Consider the following 8,884-nt stretch of genomic DNA (forward strand, 5'->3'; position numbering starts at 1 on the left):
TATATCCCTGGTGTTGAGGCCTCTATTAAAACCAGCTTGAACTTCTAGCAGTTCCTTATCAATGTACTGTTCAAGGTGTTTTGAAATGATATTCAACAGTATTTTGCATGCATGGGATATGAATGATATTGTTTGATCATTTCCACATTCTGGAGGATCACTTCTTTGGGGAATGAGGAGAAATATGGATCTCTTTCAGTCAATCAGCTAGATAGCTGCCCTTCTGCCCACCACAGTAGAGACTCACAGGTAATGCTAAAGAGGCCAGGCCAAGCCCTGCCAGGTGCTGCAGGGCATAGCAACCCTCAGGATTGTACTAATAACCAGCACTGAAGATCCAACTGTTCCACTGTCTGCACCAATTACTCTCTCCAGGACGCCATCCTATTACACCACCATGGGCCTCAGCTATGACCTGAAAAGTATGTCCTATGCCATGATATTTCTAAGCCTGACTGTCTTTATGGTTCACTTTTTGAGATACAACAGCTATTTGTCAGTTTGGTTATTAGAGGATGATTTACATGTTGCCAATTTATATCTTAGATGTGCATAGGCTTGGGTATTATTCTTTGTTCCTATTAACACAGCACTTGTCTGTCAGTTTACTGTACTGGTATAGCTTGTGGTGTACTCTAATGCTATAATATGTACCACTAGTGTCTCAGGTACTAAAAGTGTCACCCATGGTGGAGAAGTTGCTACTGAGTCCCTAGATTAAGACAGACTAGGAAGAAGTATTGGCCAACCAGTTCTAAAACAACAGGCCTTTGAAAACCCTATGAACAGAGTAATGGGAGTAATTTTTCTATTAGATGTAAAGGCCAGAAAAGAAATCACTCAAAAATAAGTAAAAGTGGCTGCAAAGCCATTAATAATTGGAACATGGAATGTGTGAAGTAGGTGTGTAAGAAAAATGGAAGTTGTCAAACAGGTAATGGAACACATAAAGATTGACTTTCTAGGCATTGGTGAACTGAGATGGACAAGCATGGGCCACTTTGACAATCACATGATTTACTGGGAATGATAATCTGGGAACAGTGGTGTTGCTTTCATAGTTAAAAAGACAATTTCAAGTTCTATCCTGAAGTACAATGCTGTGAGTAATCTAATGCTATCTATACAAATACTAGGAAGACCTGTTAATACAACTATCATTAAAATATATGGACTAAAACTAAAGCCAAAGATGAGGAGATTAAGGATTTCCTACCAACTTTTGTAGTGAGAAATTGATTGAACATGCAATCAAGATGTATTAATAATTCTTGGTGTCTGGAACACAAAAGTTGGAAACAATGAGAAAGGAATGGTAGTCAGAAATAAGGAACTTAATGACAGAAATGAGATCTGAGAGTGAATGATTGAATATTATGTGTTCAATGATTTATTCATTATAAATACATTTAACACACACACACACACTCACACTTTTTTTTCCCTGGCAGCAGCTACTGGCTTGCTGGAATGCACAGGATGGTGAAGGCCCTTCCAGTTAAAATAAGGCTGGGAGCTTTCTTCCGGAGAACACTGCCAAGAAAGCATGGCAAAAGTGTTTATTCCTACCGCCGCCATGTGAAGAGACCAAACGGCTGCGGAAGCTTACATCGGAGGGCTGAGCATCGAAACCACGGATGAAAGTCTGAGGAGCCATTTTGAGCAATGGGGCGACACTCACAGACTCTGTGGTAATGATAGATACAAATACCAAGTGCTCCAGAGGCTTTGGCTTTGTCACATACTCAACTGTGGAAGAGATGGATGCAGCCATGAATGCAAGGCCCCACAAGGTGGATGGAAGTGTTGTGAAACCCAAGAGGGCTGTCTCAAGAGAAGATTCTCAAAGACCAGGTGCCCACTTAACTGTGAAAAAGATCTTTGTTGGTGGAATTAAAGAAGATACTGAAGAACATCACTTAAGAGATGATTTTGAGCAATATGGGAAAATTGAAGTGATTGAAATTATGACTGACCAAGGCAGTGGCAAGAAAAGGGACTTTGCTTTTGTAACTTTTGACGACCATGATTTTGTACATAAAATCATTATTCAGAAATATCATACTGTGAATGGTCATAACTGTAAAGTGAGGAAAGCCCTGTCAAAGCAAGAGATGGCCAGTGCCTCTTCCAGCCAGAGAGGTCGAAGTGGTTCTGGAAACTTTGGTGGTGGCCGTGGAGGCGGTTTCGGTGGGAATGACAACTTTGGTCAATGAGGAAACTTCAGTGGATGAGGTGGCTTTGGTGGCAGTCAAGACGGTAGAGGATATGGAGGCAGTGGAGACAGTTATAATGGATTTGGTAATGATGGAAGCAACTTTGGAGGTGGTGGAAGCTACAATGATTTTGGCAATTACAACAATCAGTCTTCAAATTTTGGACCTATGAAAGGAGGAAACTTTGGAGGAAGAAGCTCTGGCCCTTACAGTGGTGGTGGTCAGTATTTTGCCAAACCATGAAACCGAGATGGCTATGGTGGTTCAAGCAGCAGGAGCAGGAATGGCAATGGCAGACGGTTTTAGTAACTGCCACAAAACAAAGCTTAGAAGGAGAGGAGAGCCAGAGAAGTGACAGGGAAGCTACAGTTACAACAGCAGATTTGTGAACTCAGCCAAGCACAGTGGTGGCAGTGCCTAGCTGCTACAAAGAAGACACGTTTTAGACAATACACATGTGTATGGGTAAAAAACTCGAGGACTGTATTTGTGACTAATTGTATAACAGGTTATTTTAGTTTATGTTCTGTGGAAAGTGTAAAGCATTCCAAAAACAAGGAATTTTCTTTTTTGCACCCATACTGTTGATTGCTAAATGTAATAGTCTCATCATGACACTAAATAAATGTCTTTAAAAAAATATAGCTGGGAGAGAGCTTATCTGGAACAGATTTTCACTCTTTGATTATAGAAGTCACAAGCTACAGACTTAAGTAAAATCTGGTATTAGAAGCTCTTCATGGGGCGTGACAACCATTCCAGATGGAAATGATAGCTCATTCTGCTTCAGCAGTGACCTCTGTTCACAGTCACATCATTCAAGCCCCACAAGACTCACATAATTCTCTAAGCCCTTTACCTCCCGGTCATCCCTACCCTGCACCCTGTGGTGCTTACCCTGAGCAGGAAGCAGGCCAAGGACACAACCACATGGATTCTTGCAAAATGGAACTTGTGTTTTTCTTAATGTTTAGAAACACTTTAAATATATTATTATTTTTAATGTTGGTGACAGTTAATAAAGTAGAAATAGTGAAGGGGAAAAATACCATAAAGGGCAACTTTACACGTGGACCTCACCTGATAGATTAGACAGGAATCAGACAGACAATGTCTGCAGAAAGAATCATTGGAAAAGCACAATATTCACAGTCAAGTTAAAGTGTTCATTGTGGAACAGAACATCAGTTACTCATGTGCAGGCTTAAACTGAAGCTGAAAAAAATTAGAACTAGTCCACATTAACAAAAATACAACCTTGAGTCTATCCCAGATGAATTTAAGAATAATCTCAACAGATTTGAGATATTAAACATCAATGCGTGAAGACCAGAGATACTATGGAAGGACATCAAAGCTATCATCCATGTAGAAAGCTAAAGGTCATTACAAAGAAGGAGAAAGAAAAAGAAGAGACTATGAAAATTGCATTACAACATTGAGAAGCCAAAAAAAGGGAAGAATTGTCAGGGTAACAGACCTAAATAGAAGATTTCAAGGGGCTTCCTGAGAAGATAAAGCAAAATAGTGTAACAAAAGAGCTAGAATTAGAGAATAAAAAGAGAAGAACTAACTTGGCATTTCTCAAGCTGAAAGAACTGAAAAATAAGGTCAAGCCTTTAGCTGCAACACTAAGAAATGCCATGGGTACACTATTCAGTGACCCAGAAAGCATCAAAAGAAGATGGAAGAAATACACAGAATCATGGTTGTGGTGGTTTTGTTGTTCTTATGTTGTACCATCAAGTTGCCTGCGACTCATAACAACCCTATTGTACAACAGCCCTCAACCCTGTTCTATCTTGTGCCACTCTGATAGTCTCTGACATACCTACTCTCATTACCCCAGTCACTGACTCAATCCATCTCATCAAGGGTCTACCTCTTTTGTGCTGTCCCTCCACACTGCCAAGCATGACATCCCTCTTCAAGAACTGGTCTCTCCTTGCAACATGTCCCAAGTATATCACATGAAGCCTCAGAATCTTTGAATCCAAGGACTGGCCTGGTTTCACCCTGTCTAGGATGAACCTGTTTGTTCTAACAGTCCATGGTATATTTAATACTCTTTCCCAGCACCACAGCTTAAATAAATCAGTTCTCTTCCTATCATCCTTAGACATTGCCCAGCTCTCTGATTCATAGATCATGGTACAAAACAACAAAAAATATTTGCTGACACTGAAAAATTTCAGGAAGTATCATTTGAACTAAAGCCAGAGATGATCATGACATTAAAGCTGCACTGAAGTATTTTTCTTTTTTTTTGTGAATAAGTAAACTTTATTTTTACTTATATCTCATAAAAATTAAGTTCTTTAGTTTTAGGTGAACACCTATTAACTTTTTCCTTTTTCTTTCTTTTTTTAAAATGTATCTCTTGTTGGCAACATATAATATTTTTTGGGTGGTTTTTTTGAGTGGTTTACATTTTGGGGTTTTGGGGAGGATTTTTTTTTTGTCCATTCAGGTACTGTTTTTCTCTTAATCTGTATATTTAAGTCATTCGTGTTGATTATGATTATTGATAGGTCAGATTTTATTTTTGCCATTTTGTTGTATTCACCTTTCTAGTGTTGCTGGTTACTTTGGTCAATCTGCTCCTTCTGCTCTGTGTGAAGGATCTCCCTTAGTATTTCTTACAGAGTTGGTCTTGTTGTCACTCATTCCTTAAATTCATGCTTTTTTGTAGATGACCTAATTTCTCCTTCTTTATTGATGGATAGCTTTACTGTATAAAGGATAATTGTCTGGTAATTGCTTTCTTTCAGCCTCTTGTATTCCATTGTTTTCTTCCCACTCACATGATTTCTGCTGAAAACTTGGAGCTTAATCTAATTGGTTCTCCTTTGCAGGTGGCTCTTTGGGGTTCTTTCTGTACTACTTTTAGTTTTCTATCCTTGTCTTTGACTTTGGAGAGTTCAACAATGTTACAGCTTGATGGTTTTCTTTTAGGAAATAGTCTGTTTGACAGTCCGTGAGCTTCTTGAATGTTTATTTCCTCATTTTTCATACCTAGAGAGTGTTGTTCTAGTATTTTTTCCCACAATTTTCTCTGTGATTTTTAGTGTGTTTTTTTTTAAAAAAATCTTCCCATTCAGCAATTCCAATCACATGTATGTTGTTTCATTTAATGTCTTTCTCCCTGATTCTGATATTCATATTCCTTTTGTCTTCTCGGGGTTTTATTTTCAAATTCTCTTTGAGGTTCTTATCATTTATCTTAGAAATACTCTTTTCCATCTCTTCTATTTTACTTTTTTGTACCTCCAACATGTTGAAAAGTTTTACCATTTTAGTTTTGCTATAATGGATTGCATTTCCATGCTTTTCTGTGCTTGTTGTATCCTGTCTGTCTTGTGATGACTTTTTATTTCTTGTTGCTCTTTATTATGGTTTGAAATCTTTCATCCAACATTTGTAACCCCTTTAGTACCAGTTCTTGGAACTCCACTTTGACATATTCTTATGCTTTCCTTAGTCTGATGTATCAATTTGGTACTTGATCATACTGTTTTATAGAAGACTTGTTTTGTTTTTTTATGCCTTGGATGTTTTACCTTGCATATTTCTTCTTTGACATTGTGTGAAATGGTTGAGAGGCTGGGGGTGTTTGGGGGTGGGGGGAGAACTGTTTCTCCCTTGAGCAGACAAAGCCTCTGAGTGGAGCTGGATAAAATCCAAGAATGCTACCTGGGATGCTTTCCTCTAAGTGGTCTGTGCTCAAGCTGTCTTCTGAGGTTTGATGGGAGGGACCACTTCTACCTTAGCTAACAGAGCTTCTGAGGGGAGCTGGGAGTATACTAGAAGTGCTTCTTGTCCCATGAATGCTGGGACCCTTCCCAAGTGTCAGTGATATGTGCTCACCTTGGACCTATGTCTTCTGAGGCTGAGTGTAGCCTACATCAAGTCCTCTCTGGTCCTGGGGCTGGCAGAAAGATTTGCTTTGATGGAAGACCTCATTGCTCCAAGGAAGTGAAAGGTAACTCACCCTGAAGTCTTCTCTGGTCCTGAGGTGGTAAAGAGGACTGTGAGAAGCACCCTGCTCTTGAAGAAGGGAGGATATCTCATCCTGCCTAAAGTCTTCTTTTCCTCCTGAGCTTTCCTTGAAGAGATGCTGCACAAGTAAGGATTTCATTTTAGGATATAAACCAAGAAAGCAAGGATCTGATGGCAGATAAGATGAAAAGATCCTGTTCCATTCTAAAATCCTTATATGTGTTTCTGTCTTTGTATTGATAACTCTGAATATCTCTCTTTCTTTTTCTCATTGCTATGGAGTCAGAAACCAACTAGAAGCTGACTCTCCTTGAGTTTCCATGGCTGTAAATCATGTGGGAGAAGATGACCCGACTTTATTCTGAGAAGCTACTAATGAATTCATACAACCAGAGAGGTTTGGCCTTAGGATTATCAGTCAACTCTCATGAAACGGATGCACCAGAGTTCCCTGGGCTATTGCAGATGCCATGCATCTATGTGCTCCAAAGCAAGGTCACTCCTCATTGATGCAGGATTGACATTCTCTAAGAGCACATCTGAATGATGTTTCCTAGCCTTCCAAGCTGCCAGAGATTATTCATTGTTCTTCAAACTGCAGTTTTTATTTAAATCCTTGCCTTACTCTTCTACAAACTCTGTGTTTCTTGAATGTGATTTGTACACTTTAAATGTCAACTCTTAAGTCATACCTGTTTTATTTGGAATGATCTCTTTAACTGCTAAATACTTTTATTATCTGCCAGTATTTCTATTATAGAAATATTCTTTATTCTTTGATATAAAAAAATAATAGCACATCTTTCATAAAGTTTTCCCTTACTCACAAACCTTAACATCTCTCTCCGCTATTGAACATCAGAGCATAAACCACTTAAATCAATGTTTGGTTTTATATATCACAGTAACATATTATTAAAATCTATTTCCAATTGTGAACTCAGAATTTATCTTCAAGATTCTATTGCATTTGTAGCGTTTCACATATTCCTCACCATATGTTGCCCATCTTTCTAAAATCCCAATGGAAGACATTACTTTATGGATTGTCAGACTCTAATCAATAACTTGTAACTAATTATCTAACTACCACAGCTTGAAAAATCTTCATATTTTAGTTCTTGAATTTCTCATGAGAGTAGCACTAATTTGCAGCTATATTATAAGCATTTTACTTAAATAGTATAACTTAATCTTACCAAAACCCCATGAGGAGAACTCACCTATTACCATTATCTCTTACTGCTCTCTGTCCTAGAGAATTTAAATTGGCTGACCACGATTACTCATTTAATAAGTAATAGAGTAAGGACTTGAAAAAATGCATGGCCTTAGTGTTTTCATGCTTAGCCACTGGGCAATCTTGTACATGGTTGCTACTTACTACATGTTAATTTTTAAAAACATGATCATACTTTTATCTGTACCATAAAAACTAAGAATTATTGTGTTCTTGCCTTTTCATATATTTCAAGTAAAATGGTTCTGAAATCTAAACAAAGTCAAATCTCTTTTATTAGTTTTCATTTAACATTTACCTGAAGGAAAATTTTGTTCTATTAGTTTTTCTTTCCTTCTTGTATGACTACAAAATAAGTCTCTTTTGTAATCTCAATTTAACAAGTGAAATCTAGTTACAAAAATATTATTAAGTCAATGCCTGCTTGCAAAGGCATCTTGACAAGAAAATGACCCCTAAATAGGCTCCTCGGTATTCTTTGAACATGAAGATCAAAAGATAGAAAATCCCTTGCCTCCACCTAGACTGAAAGGAAATGCCAACCAATTGCATTTATGTCTCCCTGTGATTGAGATAGCCTTGCGGGTGAGTGAATTAGAAGCTTTCAGACTGGGATGAATCTATTTTGAGTTGGCATGTCACAACTGGTGGCTTATTTCTTTCTATCAATTCTGTGCGTACTGGGAGTGGGGGGAAATACATTACTTAAATTAACCATACCAAAGCCAATTGCTTTCAAGTTGGTTCTGATTTATAACAACATTGCAGAACACAGTAGACCTGCCCCTATAAGGTTTCCAGGAATTTAATTTTTGTGGAAGCAGATTGACTCATCTTTCTCTCAAGGAGCAGTCCCCAAGTTCAAAATCATTGCCTGTCAAATCAGAATGAACTCATGCTGATCCTACATTGGATCTCCCAGGTTATAAATGGCATGGGAGGAGATTGTTGAACTTTATCTCACAAATAGATTCCACCATCGAGGAGTAATAGCCTTTGGATCAACAGCACAAAGCTCTATGGACTATGCCACTGATTATGAGGGGAAATATCAGATTAGGTGTGTGTAAATCACCATTGGGCCAGTTCCAGTGGCACAGTGATTAAAGAAAAGCTCAACTGCTAACTTAAAAGCTGTCTGTTCAAACCTACCAGATGTTCTTCAGGAGATAGATGTGGCAGTCCGCTTCCATGAAGATGACAGCTTAGGAAAGATGTAGAGCAGTTCTTCATCGTTCAGTTTCTCTGTGACTAGAAAATTACTTCATAGCCATTGATGATATTGTTATATGCTGTCAAGTTGCCTACGACTCATAGCGACCCAATGTACAACAGCCCTAAACCCTGCTCTAACCTGTGACAATCATATTGTCCAAGACACTTACCCCCTTTACCCCAGTCACTGAATCAATCCATCTCATCGAGGGGC

The 8,884-nt window shown here is 38.4% G+C and overlaps 1 pseudogene; it reads left to right on the forward strand.

The window, feature by feature from the left end:
• Positions 1-1,576: 1,576 nt before the first annotated feature.
• On the forward strand, positions 1,577-2,522 carry LOC102855075 (annotated as a pseudogene).
• The last annotated feature ends 6,362 nt before the right edge of the window (positions 2,523-8,884 follow it).

This window comes from Elephantulus edwardii, unplaced genomic scaffold, assembly GCF_000299155.1.
Source record: "Elephantulus edwardii isolate Elephantulus edwardi_28Jun2011 unplaced genomic scaffold, EleEdw1.0 scaffold00054, whole genome shotgun sequence".
NCBI lineage: Eukaryota > Metazoa > Chordata > Mammalia > Macroscelidea > Macroscelididae > Elephantulus > Elephantulus edwardii.